Raw genomic sequence first — 12818 nt, forward strand, 5'->3', positions numbered from 1 at the left:
GCTATCAAGGCAGGAAAGTATGGGACCAAGGCATTTAAGCCTTTATCTCCATAGTGGAGCACCGGGATTTCCGCAGGTAATTCCGCAGGAATAATTGACATGCAGTTATGTGCGGCTGCGGGACATCCGCAACATATTCCGCAGCCGCACATTTCGCAGCGTGGACACAGACACTCCCCATGTCCCATAGGATAACATGGGGAGTGTCTGTACTTGCTGAAACCTGCGGATTTATCTGGAAAATCCAGATAAATCCGCAGGTTTTCCGCGGCAAAATCCGCAGGAACAAGCTCTTGTGGGCACATAGCCTAATATCTAAACCGATTGCATCAAAGTGTCATATTTTTAGTGTTGCCCCATGAAAAGATATAATACAATATTTTCAAACATGTGAGGGATGTATTCACTTTTGTGATATACTGTGTTTATGTATTGTCACACGGTGTTTGGCTCTAAACTCAGTGTCATGGCAGCATCAGACACTGTTCAGACTACAGACTCTCTTACCCTCCACACTATGCTTTCCCTGGTTCTTCTGAGTTGCACAGGTAGGCTTGGGCATCGACTATCTATGTGCTCATTAGTGATTGGACTAGTAGGAGTTAATTCCTTCAAGTCTGCTGCCTGCTTTTTGGACCATATATACCTATCACAGGTATTTCCCGCCTTTTTAAGATGGAGGAATCTGTCTTCCATGACAGCTAAAACATTCACTAACCCAGTCCCTGTGCTGTTGTGTTCCTGTTGCTGGTGATTTACTGTGTGCTACTTGGTGTGCTGTGGAAATCACTCTTCATCTGTTTATTTCCTCCAGATCACGTATTGTCTTATATCTCCGTGTCTGCTAGCTGTGTTATCGAGTTTTGGTTTCCCCATTTGTCCATATGTGTGGCTTTTCCTCTCCTGTCCCGGTCACCCCCCTAGGGTGGGGAAGAGGGGGTATTAGATCAGGGCTGGCCAGAAGCCGGTTAAGGAAGTAGGCCCAGTATAGTCATCATTAGTTATATCTCTGTCAGAAGAAGTAGGGACCGCTAGGGTTCCCCTAGCCTGAGGGCCAGTCAAAAAGCCTCGGTCCCCTGTTGCGCCTTGTCACCCCGTGACATATAATATAATTTATACTGTGTGTGTGTGTGTGTGTGTGTGTGTGTGTGTGTGTGTGTGTGTGTGTGTGTGTGTATATATATATATATATGTATATGTGTGTATATATATATATATATATATATATATATAAAATGTATTATATATTAAATATATACTACACACACCGTATTTTTCGCTTTATAAGACGCACCCCCAAATATGGTGAAGGAAAAGAGAATATTTTTTTTTTTAATGTTAAATGGGGTCCGTCTTATAATGCCAGTGTTCGTCTAACAAATCATATAGGGTATATGTTCCTCATAACCCCCCATCCTAAAATTAGCCCCCTTAATCTGAATATGGCCCCCTTATATTGACTATAGCCCCCTTGTGCTGGCACATGTCCCCCAGTGATGCCACATGTCCCCCATTGATGGCACAAGTCCCCTATTGCTGGCACATGTCTCCTATTGCTGGCACACGTCCCCTATTTATGGCACACGTTCCCCTGTGCTGGCACACATCCCCCTACAGCTGGCACAGGTCTCCTATAGATGGCACACGTCTCCTACAGCTGGCACAGGCCCCCTATGGATGGCACACGTCCCCCTGTGCTGCCTATGGCCCCCTATGGATGGCACACGTCCCCCTGTGTTTTATATGGCCCCCTATGGAGGACACACCTCCCCCTGTGTTTGATATGGCCCCCTATGGATGGCACACCTCCCCCTGTGTTTGATATGGCCCCCATGCTGCTGCCCATAGTAAAATATAACACTGTTTCCTTACCTTCTCCAGCGCTGCAATCCCGGTGTCTCCCTCCGTGTTGCTGAGCTCTTGCACTTCCTTGTTCTCGGTGCCGGTCATGTGATCGGTACAGCAGAGTGATATCATCTCTGCGTGCCTGATCACAGCGACAGCAGAGAGACCGGGAGATCAGCGCTGGAGGCGGTAAGTAAAGAGTTCTTTATTTTACTATGGGCAGCAGCATGGAGGCCATATCTAACACAGGGGGTGCATGTGCCATCAAAGGGGGGTGCAGGAACATATAATATGCGCCACTCCCCCAGCCCATCACCACGGTGATGGACAGCGGCAGTGCATATTATGTGAGCGCCTCCAGCACCGCTCCAGAGCTGCTCCCACCTCCCCTGGGCCCTGCAGTATATAATCCGTATATTCGGATTATAAGTAGCACCCCCTACTTCCCCCCCAAAATATGGGGGAACAAAAGTGCGTCTTATAAAGCGGAAAAATACGGAGATATATATATATATATAATATATATAATATAATATATAATATATATAATATAATATATAATATATATAATATAATATATATATATATACATACAGTGGTACCTCGCTTAACGAGTAACCCACGTAACGAGAATTTCGCTTAACAAGCAAAGCTTTCTGTAAATTTGTAACCCGGTTTACGAGAAAGCTTTGCTGTGCGAGCGAAATCCTCACCTCACACACTTCCGGTTCCGTCCACCCACCGCGCTCTAACTCGTACTTGCAGTCCACGCAAACACACACATGTACGCACAAACACAAACATACACGCACTCACACACATACAGTATTATGCTCACCTTACCTTCCGTTCCACCGCCGGGCTCATGGTTCTTGTAGTTCCCGGGTACATCGCGGCGAACTACAAGTACCATGAGGCCGGCGGTGGAACGGAAGTTAAGGTGAGCATATAATATCTGTACCTTCCGTTTCATCGCCGGCCTCCTGGGTCCTATAGTGCGCCGCTCCGCTCCACTCCAGGCATTGGCATCCATAGCAACGAAGCAGGAACTTCCTGGTTCCTGTCACCGCTTGTCCAAGGTAGCGCGCTGGCCAATCAGAGGCAAGCGGCTCTGCCTTTGACGTCAGCGCTCTGGCAGGAAGTTCCGCCCTCGTCGTTATGGTTACCTGATACACGGCCCGCACCGGAGAACAGCAAGTCCCAGGAGACCGGCGATGGAACGGAAGGTAAGGTGAGCATATAATATGTGCGTGTGCATGTGTGCTTGTGTGTTTGTGTGTGTTTGTACATGTTTGTGCATTTGTGGAATAATAGAATAGGGGACCAGGATGGGACATTTAACACATTGTGGAACGCATTGTCAGCATTGCAATGATTTCCTATGGGAAATCTTGCTCTGCTGAACGAGTAACTTGATTAACAAGCGGAGTCCCAGAACGGATTGTTCTCGTTAAGCAAGGACACACCTTCTCATATCTAGATCAACTATTTAGAGGAGACTTTGTGCAGCATTCCTTCATGGTAAAATAGCTGCTAGGAAATCACTGCTAAGGACAGGCAACAAGCAGAAGAGACTTGTTTGGGCTAAAGCACACAAGGAATGGACATTAGACCAGTTGAAATCTGTGCTTTGGTCTGATGAGTCCAAATTTGAGATCTTTGGATCTAACCACCATGTCTTTGTAGAAAAGGTGAATGGATGGACTCTACATGCCTGGTTCCCACCGTGAAGCATGGAGGAGGAGGTGTGATGGTGTGGGGGTGCTTTGCTGCTGACACTGTTGGGGATTTATTCAAAATTGAAGGCATACAGATCCAGCATGGCTACCACAGCATCTTGCAGTGGCGTGCTATTCCATCCGCTTTGCTTTTAGTTGGACCATAATTTATTTTTCAACAGGACACTGACCCCAAACACACCTCCAGGCTGTGTAACGGCTATTTGACTAAGGCCTGTTTCACACGTCAGTGATTCTGGTACGTTTGTGCTTTTTTTTAAACGTACCAGAATAACTGACATATGCAGACCCATTATAATGAATGGGTCTGCTCACACATCAGTGATTTTTCACTGCACGTGTCTCCGTGCGGCGTACCCACGTGTGCGTGATTGCCGCACGGAGACATGTCCATTTTTTTTCTGGCATCACTGATGTCCCACGGACCACGCAGTGGTGTGGTCCGTGAAACACGTGCCAGAAAAAAACGTGCTTTTAAAATAAAAATAATTTTTACTCACCCGGCTCCAGCGACGTCCTCTGCAGCCCGTGCAGCTTGCTGCTTCTGAGCCGGCTCATTACTGTTGCGCATATTCATGATGCACGACACAGCCGACCCGGAAGCAGCTGTTGCGGGGGTCAGCGCCGGCAGGATGCTCCACCGTGGGAGCGATCAGCACCAAGGACAGCGGGAGCGCGCACAGGTGAGTTAATCTCTTAAGTGCAATCACGGGCCACCGAGAACGGAGCCCGGATTGCACTTAGACAACCCACGTGTGCCGTGATTCACGGCACACGGAGGGACATGTGCGTGTTTTACACGCTAGTGAAAAACGTCAGCCTAAGAAGGAGAGTGATGGGGTGCTACGCCAGATGACCTGGTCTCCATTGTCACCAGACCTGAACCCAATCGAGATGATTTGGGGTGAGCTGGACAGCAGAGTGAAGGCAAAAGGGCCAACAAGTGGTAAGCATCTCTGGGAACTCCTTCAAGACTGTTGGAAAACCATTTCCAGTGACTACCTCTTGAAGCTCATCAAGAGTGTGCAAAGCAGTAATCAAAGCAAAAGGTGGCTACTTTGAAGAACCTAGAATATAAGACATATTTTCAGTTGTTTCACACTTTTTGTTAAGTATTTCATTCCACGTGTGTTAATTCATAGTTTTGATGCCTTCAATGTGAATCTACAATTTTTAGAGTCATGAAAATAAAGAAAACTCTTTGAATGAGGAAGTGTGTCTAAAATTTTGGTCTGTACTGTGTGTGTGTATATGTGTGTATATATGTGTGTATATATATATATATATATATATATATATATATATATATATATATATATATATATATATATATATATATATTATATACATACATACATACAGCAGGACACTTCATTAGATAAAGCAGATACCCCCCCCCCTCCAAAAAAAAAGAGCAGGCATAAACCTTGGACATCCGGTCCCAGTATCACTCCACTCTGATCGCAGTGTTAGGGTAAGTTCACACAGTGCGTTTTTCGCGGCGTTTTTGCGCAGTTTTCGGGTGCGTTTTTGCTCAGAAAACTGCATGACTTTGCTTCCCCAGCAAAGTCTATGGGTTTTCATTTTTGCTGTCTGCACACAGCGTTTTTTTTCAGCTGCGTTTTTGTGGTGCCACAAAAACGCAGCATGTCAATTATTCCCGCGTTTTTCACTGCGCTTTTCATCCATTAAGTGCAATGGGATGTTGAAAGACGCAATGAGAAACGCAAATTGGTGCGTTTTAGTGCGTTTCTAAGACCAAAAACGCAGCTATAAACGCAGGAGGTGGGTAGTAAAGTGACGTGTACAGGAAGAGGATTCCTTCTGTCAGTAAACACAGAAGCGTGAATCCTCCCGGTACTGTCACCGCTGCGTCCACCTCCCGTCCTGTGCATGTATGCTGCCGTGCGGCACCATGTCTGGGCGGGAGGTGAAAGCGGCTGCAAAATCAAAAGTGAACAGTTAAAAAAAAAAAAAAAGTCATACTCACCTGTCTGCAGACTCCCGGTGCCATGCCCGCTCCCATCTCCTCCCGGTACCGCCGCTCAGGGTGTGTGCAGTCTCCCCGGGTGCGTATGCCTGCAGGATCTGGCGATGGATCACCTGATGCAGTCACCTGACGCGTCAGCTGATCGTAAGTCTCGGGGTGACGCCAGCGCCCGGCTGGTTTAACCTATCAGCAGATGCGTCAGGAGACTTCATCCCTGATTACCGGCAGCTCCTGCAGCGATCGGACGGGATCAGGCTCCGCTGCAGTAGCTGCCGGTAATCAGCACATAAGTGAGTATTTTTTTTTGCACCGATGCATCTGCTGATTGTATAAACGGCTTTTATACAATCAGCTGCTGTGTGATGTGATTCAGGCACTTGATCCTGACACATCATCTGATCGCTTTGCCTTCCAGCAAACCGATCAGATGATATTGGATCCGGATTGGACGGCGCGGGACCCTTGACCCAGGATTACTGCGGAGGGGGCTTTCTTTATTTCAATAAAGATGGAGTCACTAATTGTGTTGTGTTTTATTTCTAATAAAAATATTTTTCTGTGTGTTGTTTTTTTTTATCTTTACTAGAAATTCATGGTGGCCATGTCTAATATTGGCGTGACACCATGAATTTCGGGCTTATGGCCAGTTGATAATATACAGCTAGCCCTAACCCCATTATTACCCAGTGAGCCACCCGGCATCAGGGCAGCTGGAAGAGTTGGATACAGCGCCAGAAGATGGCGCTTCTATGCAAGCGCTATTTTCTGGGGTGGCTGCGGACTGCAATTCGCAGTGGGGGTGCCCAGAAAGCATGGGCACCCTGCACTGTGGATTCCAATCCCCAGCTGCCTAGTTGTAACCGGCTGGACACAAAAATTAGGCGAAGCTCACGTCATTTTTTTTTTTTTTTTAATTATTTCATGAAATTCATGAAATAATGAAAAAAAAAGGGCTTCTCTATATTTTTGGTTCCCAGCCGGGTACAAATAGGCAGCTGGGGATTGGGGGCAGCCCGTACCTGCCTGCTGTACCCGGCTAGCATACAAAAATATGGCGAAGCGCACGTCATTTTTTTTTTTGTTTGGTGGGGGGTGGGGGGGGCAAAGAAATCCTGCATACAGTCCTGGAAGGAGGATGCTGAGCCTTGTAGTTCGACAGCTGCTGTCTGCTCTCCTGCATACACTATTGGATGGAGGATGCTGAGCCTTGTAGTTCTGCAGCTGCTGTCTGCTCTCCTCCATACACTATTGGATGGAGGATGCTGAGCCTTGTAGTTCTGCTCCCCCTGACTCTCCCTCCAGCATACAGTCCTGGATGGAGCATGCTGAGCCTTGTAGTTCTGCAGCTACTGTCTGCTCTCCTGCATACACTATTGGATGGAGTATGCTGAGCCTTGTAGTTCTGCAGCTGTCTGCTCTCCTGCATACACTAGTGGAGAGTGAAGAACATATTGAAGAAGGAAATGACATCAGACCTTTTTTTTTTTTTGTTCACTGATAAAAAAAAACGCATAAAGACACAGTGAGCAAAAACGCAGCAAAAAACGCACCAAATCGTGGCAAAACACGCACATTTTTTGCTGCGTTTTTTTGCCGCGGGTGCGTTTTTGTGCGGTTTTTGGAGCAAAAAACGCACAAAAACGCAGCGTCAAAAAAACGCAGTGTGCGAACCTAGCCTTACTCCGCTGTCACACAAATCAGGTAGCAGCATCACTCTGCTCTCACAAACTCTGGGCGAGCGATACTGCTTCCAGCCAGCAGGGGGAGCCCACATCTGTGGAACGCAAGGGCACCTGACAGCAATGTAGATCTGTATGTGAGAGGAACCCATTCACTTGGCAACTCTACATCTGGGGGTCTGGTGAGTGCAATTCTTCTGGGGGGGGGGGGGGGTGTCTGCCTTTCTTTCAGGGTAAACTTAGATGTGTTTCCTAAAAATTAAGACCTACACGAAAAATAAGCGTACATAAATTTGACTTTTCAGCTATTCAGCATATGAATAATTATATAGATTTTTGTCATGTCAATGCATTGTTACTGTTTTGCTCCTAAAAATCTAAATTTTAATTTATTATTTTGTTAGTATTTTGTAAATCCACCTTTTGGCTTTCAACACTGCCTGAATCCTTCTGGGCATACTCTTGATCAGGTTCAAGCATGTCTCGATCAAATTCTAATCACAGGTCTTTTCTAAATGATCCTAATGTTGGTGCATACTGGTTGACTCACTTGGTTATGTATACAGCTTGCCCATAAGTATTCGATTGGGTTGATATCTGGGGACTTTGGGGGCAAATCCAGCAAATCCTCTACTTCATTGTCATTGAAATATATATTTGCCAATCTTGACGTTTGCTTTGGGTTGTTGTCCAACTGGACAACTATGTCATCCTTTTCATACTCATAGTACGCAAGTATACAAAGTAACTCATCTTATAGGATACTCACATATAGCTTATTATTGAGACCACCATTGATCTTGATCAAGTATCCAATGCTTTTGGCTGTGAAACATTCCCATATTATCAGGCTTCCTCCACCGAACTTGACAGTTCCTTCAATTTCCCTGGTTTCTTCCAAACCCATTTGCATCTATACGTCTGTGATCTCACTATTAGGAAATATACGAGCCTCCTCCACCTCTGTGTTTGTCGTACTAAAACTCTAAAACTGATAGACTTTGTGATGTGCCAACTTGTTGACTCCGATATTTTGTCTCGTCCACCTCTTGGCTTTTGAATTGATAGATGGACTTCATTTCATATTCTTCCAACTGACATAGGACTCTCATGATGCAAATCAAAAAGGTCCGTGGAGCCTCTGTTAGGAGTCTCGACACGGAAAATAGCCAGATATCCCTCCTGGAAGGACCTTGCTAAGGAGTGGCTCTTTATAGGAGACCACCACAACCACCATATTAAGTGGCCCTTTTAGTCAATATCCAACTCTTGATGAGTTTAAAGATATGACAAGGGAAATCCCAAGGCCAGGTATCCATCCACAGACAGCTGTTTCGGGGTATTGCCCCTCACATGATGCAGTTTGGCAATTTACTTGGCCAAGAGACCACTATCGATGAGCAGGATGATGCAGTTTCTCTATTCTTAAGAAATTTTCTTCATGGCTGCTCCTCAATTTGAAACAGTTACCTTTTTGCTTCAGAATCAATCTTAATACACACTGAACTATTCGGGAATATGACAACAGGTTGCAATTTGTGGTATACAGGAAGAAAAATATTTAAGATTTTTCCACCACCAGGAGCAAAACAGTATCAATGCAGTGAAATGACAAGAATCTGCATAACTAATCCAATGCTAAATAGTTAGTCAAATTTATGTATGAGATAGCCAATATGAATGTCTTGAAAATGATACCTGTTCAATTGAAAATGATGGTAGTCTCACGTTCAAAGCTATAGTGGATGTTAAGCTATGGAGCCGATGAGATGTGGAGCCTGAAATTCAAAAGTTCAACACATTGTTACTCTTTTGCTTGTCAGTATAAATATACACTCTTAACAAAAAGTTAGGGATATTTGACTTTCGGGTGAAATCTATGTAAAATATAAAAAGCTCAAGCTACAGTGATATTTTATTATGAAAGTAAGGCATTTAAGTAGATGCATGCAATAATGGTTTCCTAATCTCCAAATAATTTATTGAAACAAAAGCCCCCCAGAACACCCTACTTAAAGCTTTGCAAGAGCGAGGTACTACTGATCAATTGTTAGGTGTCGTCTTGGTTTTATGTCAAAATGTGAACAGCATCATGAGGAGGACTGTTTTTAAATACCAAGTCTAATTCAACCCTGAGATTTAATGGATCAAACATTTGTTGTGAAGTTTGCCATTAAGTTCCTTGTTGAAGAACAGCAAGTTGTGCAAAAAGTACCGAAACATTGAACAGTTGAACATGTGCGTTCAAAAGTTTAGAGAAGGTCACAAAGTTCACCTGAAAAGGTTAGAGGGCATTGTAGGATGATCCTGAAATTTCACCCGAAAGCCAAATATCCCTAACTTTTTGTGAGTAAAGGCCGCTTTACACTCTGCGATATCATGACCGATATCGCTAGCGTGGGTCCCCGCCCCCATTGGTTGTGCGACATGGGCAAATTGCTGCCTGTGGCGCACAACATCGCCCAGACCTGTCACACTACTTACCTGCCCTGCGACGTCGCTGTGACCGGCGAACTGCCTCCTTTCTAAGGGGGCGGTTCATTCAGCATCACAGCTGCGTCACTGAACCGCCGCCCAATAGAAGCGGAGGGGCGGAGATGAGCGGGACGAACATCATGCGGGCAGGAGGCAGGTAAGGAGAGGTTCCTTGTTCCTGCGGTGTCACACGTACCGATGTGTGCTGCCGCAGGAACGAGGAACAACATCGTTCCTGCTGCAGCAACGATATTCAAGAATGGACCCCCATGTCACCGATGAGCGATTTTGCACGTTTTTGCAACGATGCAAAATCGCTCAAAGGTGTCACATGCAACGGCATCGCTAAAGCAACCGGATGTGTGTCACCAATTCCGTGACCCCAACGAGATCGCTTGAGCGATGTCGCAGCGTGTAAAGCAGCCTTTAGTGTATGTATGTGTAGTTTCCTTACTTCGTGGTTGATGGGTGGGTGGCGGGCACTCTTCCTTGACTGATAGTTCGGGTCTGTTTCCTTCTTCTATTGTAGGGGTATAAAACTTTTTTTGGTCCAAAGGCCACATTGGCATACAGAAACAATCTGAAAGGCTGCAAAAAATGTAAAGGAGTATTTATATGAATACGTCTGAGAACCAAGTTTTGAATATTTGAGACGCATTTTGAGAATTTCTGCTCCAAAAAAATCACTGTGAACACAGCAGAAACTTTATACGCCTCAATCTCAAAAATACATATTGAGAATTTTCTGTTTTAACGTGAAGCTTGGTATGGATTTCTGCATAATCAGAAACATTGTCAGTGTCTGTACAGGAATACATCACCAAGCTTAGTATAGTGATCAATTGTAGTTTTAGGTCAGCCCCATATACACTTGTATCATGTAAACCTGCAATTATCAGTATGTCCTTAACAATGGTAAGGAGATGGTGACTGTAACAACTCCCACTATCATACTCCGGACCATACAGGAACCACAATACTGATGAGCTGTAGGAAGGATCACAAATACTCATTTACATCCAGGTACCATATAGGTGACATTTTCTCTCATCATTCCCATCCCTTGTGTCTCAATGTAGTAAAGATGCCATGATGATGGTATCTACAAGAAACAGTGTAACTAAAGCAACTCTGTTGTCTTTACAATCTCTCACCATGATGGTTTGGTACATGGTTTTGGGTATGGTTTCACTGTGTCATCCTTACATATTAGCTCTTGCACAATCAACATTGTACCCATGTTGTCTCAAAGGTAACCCACTCAACTAGCCAGAATCCGCAGTACACTGATGAGTGGCAAACACCATGAAACATGAGTTGCTGGACTGCTATTTATCCCTGATGATGTTGCAAGGCGTGTTAATGGGACAGACGGGACAGCCCCCTCTCTTAGGTGGTACTTTGTGAGGGTCTCTTTTGTTCTGCAACAGCTTATTTGCCTAGCTTTTTCAGGAATGACTATGTTACCTCGAAACATGGAGACAAAGGCTCAAAAAATCTGCATGAATACCTAGAATTAACAGTAAAGCTATGCCTTATACCGTGTGCAGAATTATTAGGCAAGTTGTATTTTAGAGGATTTTTTTTTTATTATTGATCAATAACTATGTTCTCAATCAACCCAAAAGACTCATGAAACGCCCGCTCCGGGGCTTGCAGGGCTCGCACAGTCACCGGGCCGGTGGTATTCGGGGTCAAGCTGTGAGTGGCCCGACTCGGCTTCCGTGACCCCCGGCGGGTTTCAATAAAAGGAAAGTCCCAAAGTCAGTTCGGTGTTACAAGGGGGATGGAAGGAGGGTAACGGGGTTCCTGGGGAGCTTGCCATCGCTCGCCCCAAGGAAACTGTACGGTACGGGACGGGGGATGCTTGCAGCGCCACCCGTGGTTTGCGGCCAGGTGTTCAGCCGCCGCTGCGCAGTCTCTCTCCGGGGCAGGTGTTACGGGCAGCCGGGTAGAATCGCTCCCCACGGGTGGAGCGGGGTAGCCCCGGGAGGTTTATGAGACCCAGGGCAGCAGTCCTCAGGGACACCGGGGGCACAGGGCGGCGGCATTACTCATACCAGTCACGGAGTGCGGTTCCAGTTGTTCTTTATTTAAAGTCCGTTCCACATCGCACACGGGTGCTGGTCCTCGCCGCCTGTAGCCTTTGGTCGGTCCCGGGCAGGTAGGTGGGAGGGGGTCCGGTGAGGCGTTCTGGGGGTCTCTCCCTTTCGTGTGCGTTAGTGGCATCCCCGTGGCATGGAGCATCTTGGGAACTCGCCGCCTCGCTGTCGCTCTCATCCCGGTAGCGGGCACCACACCAACCGCCACCGGGTACAACTTTTTCCAGGGATCCCCAGTCCTCAGCTCATTCCCTTCCTCTAGATGTTATCAGCCCTGGTCTCGTGGCATCTCCTCAACAGGAGCTGTCCTGTGTAAGTCTGCACTCTCCTGCAGCCTCTGACGTTCTGCCTAAAACGTCTGTGTGCACTGCACTAAACTCACTCCTATTCAGGCCCCCCTCCCCTGGAGTTGTCATGGAAACCTGCCTGTGTGCAGCCACCTGCTCATTAAGGAGACAGGATGAGTCATAGGCTCAAAACTACATGCTGCAAAAGCTATTAATTCCTTCCTGCCAGTGTGATGTGAGTGTGTGTGTGGACTTCACTCCTCCTGCCCAGGAAAAAATGGGGTAACATTTAATACCCTGTAACGACCCAGTTGCAGGGGCGTTACACTCATAAATATCAAAGCTTAATATTTTCGGAAGTTGGAGTGGTTTTTTTTTTAGATTTGGCAATCTTTAGAGAATATCTGTTTGTACACGTAACTTACTGTGCAGAATTATTACGCAACTTAATAAAAAACAAATCTATTCCCATCGCACTTGTTTATTTGCACCAGGTAAACCAATATAACTGCACAAAATTTAGAAATAAACATTTCTTACATGCTAAAACAAACACACACCCCCCCCCCCAAAATAATGACCAATATAGCCACCTTTTATTTTATGATGACACTCAACAGCCTACCATCCATAGATTCTGTCAGTTGCTTGATCTGTTTACAATCAACATTGCGTGCAGCAGCCACCACAGTCTCCCAGAC

This window comes from Anomaloglossus baeobatrachus, chromosome 1 (genome assembly GCF_048569485.1).
Source record: "Anomaloglossus baeobatrachus isolate aAnoBae1 chromosome 1, aAnoBae1.hap1, whole genome shotgun sequence".
Classification (NCBI taxonomy): Eukaryota; Metazoa; Chordata; class Amphibia; order Anura; family Aromobatidae; genus Anomaloglossus; species Anomaloglossus baeobatrachus.